The sequence below is a fragment of the Phyllostomus hastatus genome, unplaced genomic scaffold (genome assembly GCF_019186645.2).
Source record: "Phyllostomus hastatus isolate PE091 unplaced genomic scaffold, TTU_PhHast_1.1 phas_contig_29, whole genome shotgun sequence".
In the NCBI taxonomy this organism is placed as follows: Eukaryota; Metazoa; Chordata; class Mammalia; order Chiroptera; family Phyllostomidae; genus Phyllostomus; species Phyllostomus hastatus.
The window spans coordinates 38,651,933-38,668,177 of NW_025333835.1; the positions used below are offsets into that span (position 1 = coordinate 38,651,933).

At 39.3% G+C, this 16,245-nt stretch overlaps 1 protein-coding gene across 1 annotated transcript in view; it reads left to right on the top strand.

Annotated features, from left to right (window-relative positions):
* The window catches only part of GPC6 (glypican 6), a 1,006,549-nt gene that overhangs the window by 70,045 nt on the left and 920,259 nt on the right, over positions 1-16,245 (top strand). The window lies entirely within an intron of this gene.

Here is a 16,245-nt window from a genome sequence, read left to right on the forward strand (position 1 = left end):
ACAAATGAACAAACAAACAAAACCTCCCAAAACATTGTACCATGTTGAGTCATCGTCATAAGCCTTTCCTTCGGGGTCAGTAAGTCAAAATCTTCTAATGCTCTTAGACACTCATGGCTTAAATGATTGTTTCATCACTCAGTATATACTCTCTGCTATTCTTTGCTTTTGAGAAGGTGTCCTAGCTTGTCTTCCTTTAATTCCTACAACACACACACTGTGTGCGTAAGCTCTCATTATGTGACGCACATTTGAGGAGCACGCTGTACTTGTACTTTGAGCCGTTCTCATTAGCGAGTCGATTTTGACAGCACTTTGAAGTGTGTAGACCTGTATTGTAACTGCTGGAGCAGACTTGACAATGTGATGGGAGAGGCGGCCCCTCTTCTTATTCTTTCCATTATTAAAAATTGGCTTTTAACATATTCATGGGATGCTTTATACATGGTCCTGCATTTGAAAATGAAATTCGGATTTTAACAATTCTGTAGGATTTTTTCTACTAAGATTGAAATTTGCACATACCAACTCATTGCACACTGCCTAAGCATCCATTATAATTAAAAATATTTGGTAAACTCATTAGGTATCTAAATGACTTTTTGATCAGAAAAACATGACACAATCAATCTTTGTGAGTGGAAAATTTGGGAACACTATGCTTTGATTAGCTGGAGACCTCCGATGCTTCTGTGTTTGGTGTTCAAAGCTGCCTTACTAATGTGGTAAGTGGGCCATACTCTGAATTCCCAGTAGGATTTTGGGTCTTGTAAACTTCATACATCTTTTCCTTTGGTCATCTCAAACCCTACGTATTTTTGAGAGGCATGCATTTCTTTTCTTTTTTTTCTTTTCTTTTTTAGTTGAATTTATGAAAGCTTTCAATTTTAAGAAAAGGAAACCTCTGTAGCATCAACACTGACTTTGTATGGCCCCTGCATTTACTTTCTTTTATTGGCTTTAACTGGGAACTGAAAGGAATCATGGTGAATCTTCAAGTGGTATTGTGAAAATTATCACTAGAGAGTGAAATGCGTGAAGGAGGCTCCAACCTCGATTGCAACCCACCACCAAATATTCCTTGCTAGAATAAAGCTGTCTTTTTTTGATTGTTTCTGTTGCCTGTTACTGTGCTGTGATGAGCCCAGCTGGAATTTTAGCATACTGTAAGAGATTGCTCTATGGTGATGTGGAGGGTGCAGCCTAATTGGCGAGGAAAACCACTTCCTCTCAGTGCTTTTTGTCATAGTCCTGTCTTCTTGTCCTATCGTCCGTGCCTTCCTCCCAATGAGTTCAACTGCTGCCATATGGCATTGTCGTTTCCAAGGGGGACCTAGCAGGGAAGTCTCTGATAGGTGGCAAGGACAGGGAGTAACACTCTGCGTTCTGTGGGTGAATGAATGGGAGGTTTGGTCCCCTGAATTGTAAAAAGTGGACCCCCAGAGGGGAGCAGCCCTTTTGAGGCTCCCCTCCCACCCCCCAAGACTAAATAAATATCAAGAATCCTATCAGGTAGTTAAATTGTTTGTAAATATGTGCCAGTCTTTTGTTTGTTTGTATTTTTTTGTTTGAGGCTTATGGATACCCCCGAAAAGCAAATTCTCATTTTGAATCAGGAGGGTGAATGAATAATATGACTAATATGGTTCTTTTCTGTGGTAAAATGACTTGATTCCAGATGACTTGATTTAATTAGCAGTAGCACATTTTCTGACATAGAAGACTTTTCTTGAGCAAATCTTGAGATTTCAATTAAACATGACCATGTGAGTGAATGGGTTGGGTATACTCTTTGCTGAACATACTGCTGAAACTGAAGGAATAAAACGGATAGAGACGCACATAAAGAGAAGTGGAGAAGAGACAATGGGTTGGAAATGCCTTCAATTTCTGGGTAACATACATCGGAAGGAGGTATTACTGGAGCAGAAAGAGCTGAATGCTCACCGCTTGCAGAGGGAGGTTCCAACAAGCCAGAACAAGTTTACACTTTAGAACCCTGGAAAAGACAGGAATTGGCATTATTAGATACTGCAGAAGCTGGGAGATACAAGGCAAAAACAGGGAGTTTGCTAAAATTCTGTAATACAGTATGTTATCGCTCTGCAAGCTCCCTTCCCCTGTATGAGCAGACTTCCAATTACTAGAACACCCCTGGTCATAGTCAAAGATGAGATGTAGTCTGTGGAGACATTGAACTACAGCGATTTCGATACGGAAACACCATGCCCCACTGTGTGTCTCCAAGCGTATTGGTACCCACAGAGGCTTTGAACTCCAGAACAGGAGATTCGGGAAATCTTACTTTCTGGGGAAACTGGCTCTACGGAGCAGACCTACAGAGCTTGGATGTTTGAAGGATCAGGCCCTGCCTGCTCACCCGGCAGTGAAACCCGTTGGTAAACACGCTGCAGCTCCTGACCGTAGCATTCCTAGTCAGTATTGTATGTCCTCACTCTTAAGTGTATCCAAGGGTTTTCCAGTATTGGGAGTGGACTTCAGCAGGAAGGAAGTAGGCCAGAGCAAGGGTGTGAAGTACTTGAATGGAGCTCGGAGGAACTAAAGTACTAGCTAAGGAGCAGGAAAAAAAAGGACTCCAACCAAAAGAATTATGTAACTTAGAGAAATAAGAGAAGACGGTGAATCCTTGAAAAACAATGTAATGCCATTACGATCAGAACAATTGAAATAAGAGAGACTGTGAAAATTAAAAAAGTAATTGAAACAGAAATGAAAATCGACAGAAAGTGTTGACCATGAAGGGAACATCCTAGAAAATAAGTAAACCACAGGATATCCCGCTGATGGTGATTTCGGTAAAAGAACAAAACAAATGAAAAAATAAATAAATTCTTAAAGTAACAAAAAATTGTCTCAGGACTGAAGGACGCAAGCTTCCACATTCTAAGTGTGAACCAACTTAATCGAAAAAAGAAGCCAAGATGTTATCATGAAATTTTAGAACTCTAGGCATGAGGGATGGGTCCCAAAGGTTTTGATACGAGAAAAATAAATGCACAGTATACAAAGGATAAGAACCCGAGTGACGTGGTGTGCCCCGGAGCTGCATGGGAACCAGGAGGAGAGGCAGGTCCCAGGACAATAGCTGTCTGACAGGTCTAGAGAGCGGCCACCCTGGGGGCGGGGCGGGGGCGGGCAGCAGAGTTGAGGCTGCAGGACTAAGGGTCACCCTAGTATTTGACCCTGAGAAACCTGTGTCTGAAGTGGTTTTAAATATTGGAGAGCTTGTGAAGAATCTAGGCAAAGGGAAGAAAGAGAGGCAATGATTAAATCCCGGAAAAAATATATACACTATTGGGCTCATCAGAGAATACACACACACACACACACACACACACACACACGCACACACACACATTCATCATAATGCAAGTACTGCCTGATACCTTATTGAACAGTAGCGTTATACATGTGCTTCATAAAAATCAACTTTTGAGAGTAGTGCATTCCTCTGTTCTTACTAAGGAGTATGTTACCCAACAATTTTAACTACGTTTTTAAAGTGATTCCCTTAAAGGCCTTAACTTTTTTTGGATTGAGCTATCTAGTAAAGAAAACACTTCTTACAGGAAAGGGCTTTAATTCATGAGAGGACAACAAATAATACTGCAAGCTATTGGACTCAGGTTATTTTGGGAGGACAGAATTACTTTGTTTTATGTAGATACTGCAGAATTTTAAATGGTGTTAACTGTAACTGTATGGACTGAGTGGTGTCGTTTACACGATAGCACTGTGATTTTCACAAATAGTGACAACTGTTTTAAAAAAATTTCTGGAAGGGACATGCATATACCCAAACCTGGTGGTACATTTTTGATGACATGTGGTGGTTTGGGGCGGGGGGGGGGCGGAAATCTGCATTGGATTCACTTTAGGAAACACACCACAATATCATTTGGTCTAATAATTCATTGGCGAACAGTTTATTAAGCTGCAAAACTAAATCCCACAGCTTTCTTCCTTGCTCAGCTACTAACACTTTACCAATAAGAATGGCCTTTATCAACAAATCTTCAAGGCAGGGGAAGGAGTGATTTTTATGACAGGGGAAGCATTATATTTCTAATCGCCAGTTCACCTAATTTCTATTTTAATAATAGCAATTTAAAAATTGCTAAGGTTTCAATTCTTTTTTCCTCTAATCAGCACCATACTGGTTATAAGCAAAGGGGTTCTTTTATATTTTTTTTCCTGTGAATGCTTGATTGTTAATTTCCAGGTCAGTATCCAGTCTATTAGAGTTTCACGGGGTGATAATTTATGCTTATAATGGACAGTCTATTTAAAACTGTGAAGAGGTCACCCCATCTAAGCAGCTGAAGTACCAAATCCCACTCTTACACTTACTCAGAATCACATTACACTAGAATTTGCTAATTTGCCATCTTTAATGATTTGTATTTTGTTCAAATAAAACTTCAACCTTTTCATAGCCTTATTTATCACTCACATATTATTAATTGTGTGCCTCATTTCCACAAGCAAATGGAATTGCTGTTCTCCCTCCCTCCTTTCCTCCCTTCCTCATTCATTCATTCATTCATTCATTCATTTTTATTGTCTCTCAAAGGAATAATTCCTCTTTCTGAAGCAATACCTTCCCTGTTATTTCTTATATTCAAGGGCTTCAAATTTATACCATGTTGGGTATAGTACAGATTATAAGTTTATCTGAAAATTCTCCTTGATTCCTATGTCAAATAAACTATCGTTCAAACTGTACATGAACCCATTTTAGCATATTTTATAGCAATAAGCCAATAATGGACTCGAGAGAATTTTAGGATTGAAGTGGATACTAGGAAATATTTACTCTCCATTCATCAATTTCAAAAAAAGAAAAGATTATTTTTTCCTGAAATGGGGACATTTTCATTGCCCCCTAGATAGCAGTGCCAAATGTACTTATCTAATAAATGAGAGAAGTTGAATCCCTAAGCCACTGCTTCTAATGTTCTATGTCTGTGAGCAGCTTAAAACAACAGAATTCAAGTTGTCTCTGATCTTTTATGTGCCATTGTCAGCCCATGCCAACTTCTAGTGTGTGACCACCGTTAGCCCCTAACTGGGCGGGCTCCTGGCGGGGTTACATCTACCTGAGCAGTGCTTCTCAGATTCTCTGCGGCGAAGAATTTGTCCATGTACCCTCATTCTGCCTCCTCCTTCAACGCATTGCAGATGGATATTTTTCATAAAATATGATAAAATTAATTTATGCAATTTTAATATGAAAACACCAAATAAAACACAAACCTGTTATTATTAGATTCAATAGATAAGAAATGATCAACTTGTTAAGTTTCTAATCTTTTACTTGTGATGCTGTGATGCTTGAACTTAACTTATCAGGGTCCAGTAAGTCAAAGCCGTTCAGTCTGAGTAGCACTGCTGTGGTCCACTGGGCTTGATGTGCAATGTCTTGAAATTGGGTGGCTCTTAAATATTGGTCCAGCAATACCAATGATTGATTGATGACTATGATATACTTAAAAGACCCATGATAGTGTCACTGGGGGTATACCATATGTGGATAAATTTATTATATAATAGACAAAAATATGTGATGTATATGCATGAGATCATATATATTACATGTGTAATATACAATGTATGTGAGTTTTATACACACACACATACATCTGTAAAAAACACAGGTAATACTAGCTTTTCTCATGAGAGTGGTCTCGGCAGTCATTTCCCCCTTTTCCCTTTTCCTTTCTTCTTCACGGCCCTCCCTCCCACCTCACTGCTGCCTGAGCCTTGTCACTGTGTTGTCATGGGTGCGCTTCGGGTGCTAGTTTCTGCCTGTCCTCCAGTCCCAAGTCCCATTTTGTGTCCAGCTCATGGGTCAGCGGGGTTCATCTCAGCTCCCAGGGAGATTCAGGTCTTGACATTAAATCAGAACACTTAGGACTTATTAGCAAGATCATCCTATTTGACAGGACTGTGCATTTGTGGCTGTGAATGCCACTTAACCTACTCTGGAGGTTTGGTTATCCAGTGTGAAGTACCATGTACAGTAATTGGGGAGGACAGTGGAGACCCTGTCCCCAGAGAGGGGCTTAGAGTTTTGGAGGAGACGGACATGTGAGTAACTTGTTGGCAGAGGCTGTCAAAGAAGTTTCTATAAGTTAGGAGGAAAGCATAAAAGAGGAGGTAGGTAATTGATTTGGGGATAAGCTGAGACGTGCTTTACTCTAGTGCCAGCGTCAAACTGAGTTAAGATATTTGGTGGGGGAGGATGGGGGTGTTCTGAGTGGAGGACTGGGGTGTGCCGTGTATTCCGGGTCAGATACATTTGGAAAAAAGAGAACTGAGATGTGAAAATGAAGGAGGATGGGATTTTTGGAGCTACATGTTCAGGCACCCCCAATTTGTGCAGCTTCGATGGTGGCTTCCTGTTTCATGCTGTTTTGAGAGCCCTACAGTAAGAACTAAGAGTGGCATTCACTTTAAGATTCAGCTGGGGGAGGCAAAATGGGACCTCCCTCTTTGTGGTAGTTACCTGGAAAAGAAGGGTTCATGCACAGCAAATGGGCAATTAAAATTTTGCATATCATTGTCTATATTTTGAAAGACTCAGGTCTTTGAAGAAATGAAAAATGCCAAAGCTTAGGAACAAACTAGATATTAAGAAGGTGTCTCTGACCTAATTCATTTGTATATTAAGACTTTTTAGCCAGTTAGCCCAGGCAGAAACATACCCCGAGTAAAACTGAAGCAATCTTTATATTAGCTGTTTGATTTTCATACTTAGTCACTCTTCATAGAAATGTATTTCTAATTTTCATGATTCGTTTTTTGTATTTCTAAGGCCTGCTATAGATAGGCTTTCAGAAGTGCCAACCCAATACTTACAGGTAATAAGCTGGCATACATTGGACCCTTGAGTTGAGGAGTTGAGAATTCTGACGGGACCAAGGAGTGGCTGATGCTGCAGTGAGGGTGAAACATGGGGTGTGGTTGGGGGCGGGTGAGTGGGATGGTGAGTAGTAATTCTGGAAGGGTAGGCAGTAGCTGGACTAAGGAAAGGAACTTTATTTCTTAGGCTATGGGGAACCTTACAGAGCTTTAAAGTGTAATGCAGGGTGTGAGTGTGAGAGGAGCACCCAATTCATGTTCCAGAAACATCAATCTGGTAGCAGTACAGGATACATTCATTTTATGTAAATGAGATGCAATTTGTGTGTCGTGAAAAAGAAACTCCAGTACTGATAGGGGAAGAAATCCGAGGCTAAGCAACTCATGAAGACTCCAGCAGTGGTACACAGGAGAGATGTGGGAACATGTCCACATGGTTGTTAGTTTTATTCATTCAATAGACATTCAGTAAGCTTCGACTAGCCACCATGTGCTAGGACATCATGGACAGTAACACAGACATGGTTCTTGACCTCAGGGGACACAGAGAGAAGCTGGAGACAGCCTCCACATCTCCACTTAGATGACTGGATGGCAGCTGAGGGTCTCAGTGCCATGGGAAACACCAGGGGCGAGAGGCTTGCTTGTGTCCTTGAGTGGCTTCTCAGCAGTTGGAGTTGACATGCAGTTTTGGGTAATCTGAGTTGAAGTAGTATGTTGGAAGCAGTTAGGACTTGGGTTGATAGGTCTAGATCAGAGCTTCTTAGACCTCCATGTGCTTATAATCTGGTTGAAATGCAAATTTTGATGCATTGCGTCTTTGGAGTCTGAGATTCGTCCGTTCTGACAAGCTCCTAGGTGGTTGCTGCTGGTCCACGGATCACACCTGGAGGCAGTGGAAAGTGTAGTTGAAAAGCTGATTAAAAATAGGGTAGGTAACTCCTTGCTTTTGGAGAATGTCCATGTTATTTCTCTCTGTCTCTGTCTTTGTGGGCATGCACACACACGTTTAAAGCTTTAGAAGAAACTTATAAACAAACTCTTTGGAGGAGAACCATTTACAGTGTCGGAGAATAATGCCGGCATATGTGAATGTATACATTCATTTACAGCGAAATTGCTTTTGCAGAGAGTCCATAATCTCCAGGTCATCTGGAAAATATTTCTTTATGTCAAACACGGACAGAACATATTTTGTTGACTTTACTTGTGGTTGTCAAAGGTGAATAACGGACTCATATTTACAGATAACCATTTCCAAACCACACTTTATTTTTAAGTGTTGACTTTTCAACTCTAATCCATAAAATCTGAGAGGCGGTAAAAAAAAGAAAACAAAATGCCTGGCTAACATTTTTACGGAATGTGTTTCTGTGCGGGGAAATACTGTGTTGCGCTTGTTGCCTCCGGAGAAGATAGCAAATGCCATTCGTGGAATAAATATATGTAATTGCATGTCATATTCTGAGCCTGCACTACAAAACAGAAGATGATATTGGTTTCCACTTTCTTGTTCCCTAACAGCCCAGACGGTTTAGGAGATAGCTTTAAATTTGTATTCTCTGCATCTTAGATGAGGACCAGGATGCGATTACAACAACAACAAAGAGGCTTTTCTAAGATGCAGGGAATTATAGGGAGGTAGTTTTTCACAGGCTGAAATCCCGTCATCATTCATGAAGTAACTAGGCATTTGACTTAAGTCTATTTCTCATAAGCATGAGTTGCTTCTGTAGTGACTAGTGAATATGTTCTTTGCTCTGAGCATCGTCCATATAAATTGGAGGGAAAGGAGCAAATATCACTCTCCTTCTAGTGGGAATGACTTCTCTAATTAGGACTTCCTTCTTTGCCATGTCTGGGCGGATGATGAGGTCCGTGTGACACTGATGATACTGTGGGAGTGAGACTTTTCTGTCTGTAATTTCATTTCCTTTTACTTGTCCATTGACTTTACTCTCATTGAACAGGAAAAAGAATCAGTTGCATAGAGGAAGGCAGAGATGTTTCAGTCTCACTAGTAGACCAGAACCTCACCAGGGAGACAACTGTTGGGCAGTGAAAGGTGCTCAACATCAGAGACCTGGACAGAAATCCTGGCTCAGTTTCTTGCCCATTTGGTCCCCGTCTCAGAGCTGTGGTTCGCTCGGCGTGGAATATTGCACCGATAAAATGTCTTTATAATGTAGTAAGAATGTTGTGCCGTTAGGACCTATTTCTGTGTAGGCAGTACTCACAGTGATGCACCTCATGCTGGAAAATATTGGGTTGGCCAAAAAGTCCAGTTTGTTTTTTCTACAAAATAAAAGAGACATTTTAAAATTTTTTCCAATCATTTTATTGATTTGGACATTTTGAGTATGTTGGCTATCTCCCGTGTAGTATAACATTGCTCCTTCTCGATTAATGTCTCAATTTGATTGCTATCAACTTCAACTGGTCTACCTGACTGTGGAGGCTTGTCCAGTGAGAAATCTCAGCACAAAACTTGACAGACCACTTTTGACACATTTGATCAGTCATTCTACCTTCTCCATACACTGAACAAATCTTTTTCTTGTGTGTTTCAGTTCTGTTTTTACCTTTCTTGAAGCAATAAAGCATAGTATGTCAAAAATGTTGTGTATTTTCTTCCATCTCCAATATTAAAATGGTTACACAAAAATTCACCAATTTTGATGTTTTTGAAATGCGCACTGGTGTGACAGCTGTGACAATCCACACAAACAAAATTGTTTTGCAAGAAGTTAAAGATAACTAAGCGCTACTAAAGCCATCTCACAGGAAACAACCAACTGAACATTTTGGCCAACTAATACATAAGGAATAAACTGAATGATAAGTATGTAAATATCACAGCTAATGGCATGAAATGAAAATAGCTAAAAAATGTCAAATTGATATTTTGAAGATTTTACATTTTAGATTTGAAATTGATGCCAAAATGTATGTCAGTGTCCTGGCAAAAGTTCTCTAGAACTTGATTCATGGGGATCCATGAATTCAGGGGAAATAATGCAGAATTTAAGGAAATGTGTAAACATAAAACACAACCTTTCACAAATGACCATTTTGACCATAAAATATCTTTCATTGCACATACACATTCACAATTCTACCAAACTATTGGTTCATATTTTTTTCCTAGCATACTTCCATGAAATTTTACCTTCCTGTACTTCTAGGAGAAATCTTTAGTCTTTGCTTGAGTCCTTATTAAAAATAATTTAACTAAATATAGAGAGATGTAAAGCAAATTTGCATATACCCAAAAAGTTTATAGTCACTCATTTTCTGCATTTTTTAGACACTAGAAACGAAAACTCTAGCTTGCTCTTCCAATAAGGTTAAAATGTGAGTGTGCATGCTCATACGTGTTATATTCCACATGTGTAAAACAAACAATTAGTAGGAGTCTACAGAGATTGTTTTGTTTCTATCCTTTTGCTCTAAAAATGTTGCTGAGACTGAAGTGAATATAACATTTTGAAATTAACTCATAGGACAAAGTCTATAAAATATAATGGCAAAAATGAGATATGTTTCTTTACCGTGTAGTTATCAAGTGCTGAATTCGAATTGTAGAGGCCTATGTAACACTAGAAAAATTAGGAATTTCCTCTTAAAGGTTCACCAGGTATCTCTGTGCTTCCTGTGGATAGCATTGACATGCCAGGCAAGTAGACTCTGCATTTTATAGTCATCAGAACTCAGGGCGGCAGATTCAGAATCTACATATACAGTAGATGAAAGACCAGAGTGGATTGTTGTGTGTTTTATAACATTAAAGGAGATCTTCACAAAAATGATCTTAAGTAAAGCTACCTATAAAATTTACTCTCTTGGTGACTTAGATTAAATTTGGAACCCTGAGATAGACCGACTAAAAACAGGTAATGATGAGTTTGTTTACGGTCCTGCATACATTAGCCCCGGAGAAATTCAGAGTTGGCTGCCTTAGGTTTTGTGGTAAAGCTCACTGCCCACGGAGAAATGTCCTTAATTTCTCTTCTCGTTCTGATCCAAATGACCAACAAGATAACTTATAGTGAGTGGGCAACATTTTAATACCAGTACTGTACAGTAAAAGCCAGTGTCACCGGTCATATTGGCAGCTATGATGAATCACAGGTGGATTGAAATACAGGGAATTATGTTTAAAAGGTTAGCTCCCCCCCCATAATCATGGATCATCATTTTCATACTCAGGTACTCCAGCTCTGTTCTCTCACCCTTGATCTTGATGCCATTGTTGCCCGTCAACTTCTCTTTCCAGGACTGGCTTTACAAATGACAGGAGATTCTCTGGCCATTCTGCCATTGTTGTTCTACTGGCTTCTTGTGTACATAGTCATACATAAACCCAAACAAAACAATTAACCTTCAAACAAAAATTTGCATTCCAAAATCATTTCTTATACTTCTATCATTTTTTTTTAGGTTGTAGACTTTCGGAATTAGCCTGATTTTTATAGCCCTCAAACTATATAGGAGACATTGCTCTGCTTAGCAGACAAATGAACGCAGCATCAGTAACTATTTGATAAGACTCAGATTTGTATTTCCAGTAAGTCTTGGGAATCACTATCTGGAGATTGGGTTATTTGGGTTTGTCCCAGTCTTACTATTCTGTAGGATGTTATGGCTGTTAATGATGAGTGGTATACTTTGAGGTTCCTTCCTTCCTTTTTCTCTCTTTTTTCCTAAAAATACTTTCAAATTAAATTTTTGTCAGGTTCTAAGTAGCCTAAGTTTAATTATATATCCATCAATTTTGTCTTTTGGAAGGAATTTTACTTATCTTTTTTGCGTAAGTGAAATTATCCATTCTCACTGGCATCTCCCAAATTGAAATTTCCCTCTTTATATGATATATTTTTAAATGTGTATTTTTAAAAAATGATGCCCTTTAGCTCTCGTTCTTAAGAAGCCTGGTAGAGGATGATTCATCATCAAAATGAGAAAGGTTTGCTATGGCTGTAATTTGCATGAGAAATATCAGTTGATTTTTATCACCATTTGGAGCAAATGTATTTGTTTTTCTCTTCTAATATGAGCATATGAATATCGGGAGAATATATATGAATAATGAACACTTTTTTATGGAGGACATTTTTCCCCCTAAAAGCATGGTTCTTTCCTCATTTTTCTCTTTGTCATTCATTATTTAAATTTCATGAAAGAATATGGTTGTAACTCATGTAATTTCTCCTTCATTTGATCCTGCTGCTTCAAAATATGCTCATAACCAGTCAACTAGCTGTTTTCGCTAATTCTTCATCAACCTCAATGTCACATCCTCTGATAATCATTTCTTCTTGCAAAGGTGTTTATTATAATATTTATCATATGCATACATAATGTAATGTGCATCTGTGGTTCACACAGTAATAAGGCAAACACTGTGCCCACCACATGCTGTCGAAGAAAAAGCTGTTACAAACTTACACACACCCTGCGCCCCTCCCTGAGCACCTTGCTCCTCATTGCTCTGCGGAGATGAACTCTATAATGAATTTTGTGCAAATCACCCCTGTGTTTTTATCTATAGCTTTTTATAGCTTTAATACCTACATATGCACCTGAAAGCAATATTCTGTTACTTTTGCCTGTTTTTGAACTTTATATAAAATATAAGGATATTTAATTATTTATTTTAAGACTTCTGACTTAATGGTATGTTTGTAGATTCATCCATGCTGGTGCCTGGAGTTTGTCCATTTTCTCTGCTCTCAAGTTTTTCATCGAATGGGTACATCTCCATTTATTTGTTGGTTGGCATGAAAATTAAGATCCTCACATATTTTATATTATAAGCACCGCTTCAATGGACATGTCTCCCGGTTAACACATGCAGGGATTATTTTTAGGGTTTACATATGGATTAAAATTGCTGTGTCATAGGATCTGCACCAGTTTAGCTTTATTAGAAAATACCAAATAATTCTCAGAGAAGTTGTCCTGTTTTCACACCACGTAATGGCAGATGCTCCGGTTTTAATTTTTGCTAAATATTAGGTGTGACGTGCTACAAAATTATGTGTAATTACTCTTGTGCAAAATTCTTGTTCCCATATTTAAATATCTTACTCCGTGGCTATTACCCCCTTGTTTTTTTAAATTGACTCAAAGCCATTTTAATGTGTTCTGGAAGTGAGTGGTTTGTTGGTGTTGTAGGCTACAAATACCGCAGTTTATGGCTTTATTTTATTTTTGTTTTTGACAAGCAGGATATCCTTAATTGTAATTGTGTTTATAAGCTTATTCTTTTTATATTTGTTGTGTCTTGATTAAGAAAGTTTTTCTTCTCATAACATTATAAAGATATTATGTTGTGACTCTTTGTGTTGTGATGTTTGGATCCATTGTAATTCGTTTCTATAGGTGTAACTGATTTCGATCACTGTTCATTGATTCATCCATCTATTCTTCACCCATTTGCAATGCCTGCTCCATCCAAAATAGTCTTCTTATTTGTGCATGTTTATTTCTGGACTATTTTGTTCTCTTAGTCTGTTCATATGCATGTGTAGCACAAGAACATTGGTTATTTGTGAGAGTTCTATATAAAAATCTTAGTATTCTCTTCACCTTGTTTTTCTGGAGTTTCCTAGCTTTCATGGCCTTTGCTCTCGATATACATTATAAAACAAGCCGATCAAAGCCTAAGAAAACCCCTGTGGGGATTCGGGTTGGAATTATATTAAATATATATAACAGTCTGGGGAGAACTGACATCTTTCTGATACTGAATCTTATTATCTAACAACATGTGTACTCACCATTGATTTAGGGTTTTAAAGTGCTTTTCAATGAGTTTTTAAGAATTTCTGCAAAAATGACTTGCACAAGAATTAATCTTAACCCTTAAAGTCTGTTATACCTCTTATGATATTTTCAAATATTCACCTTAAAAATGGAGTATTTTACCTCTGGCCCGGTGGCTCTGTTGGTTGGAGCAACATCCTGTGCAGCAAAACGGTTGCAGGTTCAATCCCCAATCGGGGCACCCACAGGAGGAGACCAGTCAATGTCTCTCTCTCTCTCCCCACTCTTCTCTCTCTAAAATCAGTAAACATATCCTCAAGTGAGGATTTAAAAAATCATATATTTTCCTTTAATATTATTGGAACCCCAAAGCAACATAAATATAGTGATGAAAACTAAATGAAAAATTCATTACACAGTCCTCTCTCTGTGCTACACAGGGCAAATGTTTCTTCCAATCACTAATCTATCTTGATAATCACTCATCAAGTCTATTATGATCTATATTGTCTATGCCAATGGCGTCACTACTTATTTAGAAGGCAGGTCCTGAGTATTACTATTCCAGATAGTATTAATTAGTTATATATGCAACTGTCCTTTCTAAAGTGTGTGTCATATGCAATACAAATATCCCACCATACTATACAATATAATAAATAGCTAATACAATATTTTTTACTTAGATGATGCTACTTACGCATAATTCTCTGGCTTATTATCATAATAATTCCCCTCACATTGCTGAGGTCTCTTCAAAATTACCAATATCTTTTATTGACAGAATTTCTTTGGGTCTCTCAATGGCATTATCAAGGTCGAACATATGTTATCCTCATTTTGGACAGGAGGAAAATGAGACTTGGAAGAATTACGTAGTGTGCGCAAGATCGCATAATTGGCTTGTAGGAAAGGCGAGCCTCAAAGTCAGGGTTGCTGAATTCAGAGCAGTGTTCCTGCCTCTGTCCGGCATGGGTGGTGGTGGTAGCGACGCAGGGATCATGGGCCAGATTGGCACTGTGACCTTTTTCTATAATTGTACTTGGTGAAAGCCATAGTTGGGGTGTGCTGGTTGCAGCCCTTGGGAGGGTTCCTTCTCATTACACCGAGTCCGGTTTGTGCCTGCTTGCCATGCCCGCCCGAGTTGGAGTTTATGACCTCTACCCTAGATAAGCCTGGCATGCCCTATTATGCATTTGTTTCTTTCTTGGACTTTTTACTACCTTGTACTTGTTCTGATTACTTATCACCAGAAATATCTTCCAGGCTGCTTTGCAATTCTATTATGAAAAGACAGATAAATTGTTATTCTCCTAAGAATAGGCACGGAACACATAATGCAGCGCCTTACTAAATGTTAATTGATGATGGAAAAGATTTAAATATTTTTCTAAAAGTTAATATTTTACAGTTATCTCCCCAAATCCAACTGTGTTGAAATCACTTCGTCTCCTTATAAGAAGCGGCTCAGTTCAATGTATGAGAACATGCTCTTGCTCTTGAGCTTATGAGCAAATACAATGTATCAGCTCATAAACTCAAACTTGCTCTCGTGCTTGGTACTGTATGGAATTTTGTGAGGAGAGGACAGAAAAATGTTGTTTTATAAAATCTGTGCATTGGGAAGATCATTATTGCACAGGATGTGTCTGACGTGCCACGCTTTTACACTGCTGTCACTTTTCCCCCAAGTGCATCCGTCCCTCCGTGTCCTCTCCTTGTGGGACCCCTAGTCTGCACCAGAGCAATATTTGCGCCTGCGGACTTGGGTGTCTTCCAGCAGTTCCCAGTTTTACCTAGCTACAACAGTGAATGCAGCTGCAACCCAGAGGAGTCATTGTTGGTGAGGATGATGCTCTGTCACCTCCAGAAAGGTAGACTGCTTTCATCCATTCCCACCTTCCAGGCTGGCTGTAGAATTCTAAACAACGGGATTCACCGTGATCCTTTCAGTATTTGCAGGAAGCTCTGTTTTGTGGAATTTATAAAGGGAGCTCTGTTAGGTGAAACTGCTGTACAAGTCCTTTTTTTATGTTAAGTCCGTGTATTAATCAAAACAGCTGCGTGGGTTCCTAGGTAGACTGTAACACCAGGTGGCAATAAAATGTCTTCCTCGTTAACAATCAATACCGATGAGTGGCAGAGACCCCCTGCGGGTGATGGCCTTTCTCGATGGGCAGTCTCTCTGGGTGGTAGGGAAAATTAGTGTGGGCTGTATGAAGCCATTTCAGCTCCACCCTGAACTCAATAGTGCTGTCTTTCATGGCCCGTTAACAAGCTGCGCCGGGGCCCTAACGTGTGCAAGCTGACAAACGCTGTCAGAGCTCTCTCGACGCAGAGATTTTCTGCTGTATTTAACATGTTCCCTTTTAGTTTAATGACGCCCAAACACGCATCGGTTGTTGTTTGTTTAACACGCAGTGTGGTCTCTGGAGCCATCCCATCGGCCGCCACGTGCAGTGGGCGCGCCGGTCCAGGGGCCTTTCCTGGTGCAGTTCTTCAGTTAGAAACCGTGGAGTTACGCGGACTCCTTACCGTTCATTTTCTCCCAGGAGTACAAGAGGTGTGCATGCCTGCTGTGAAATCATGAGT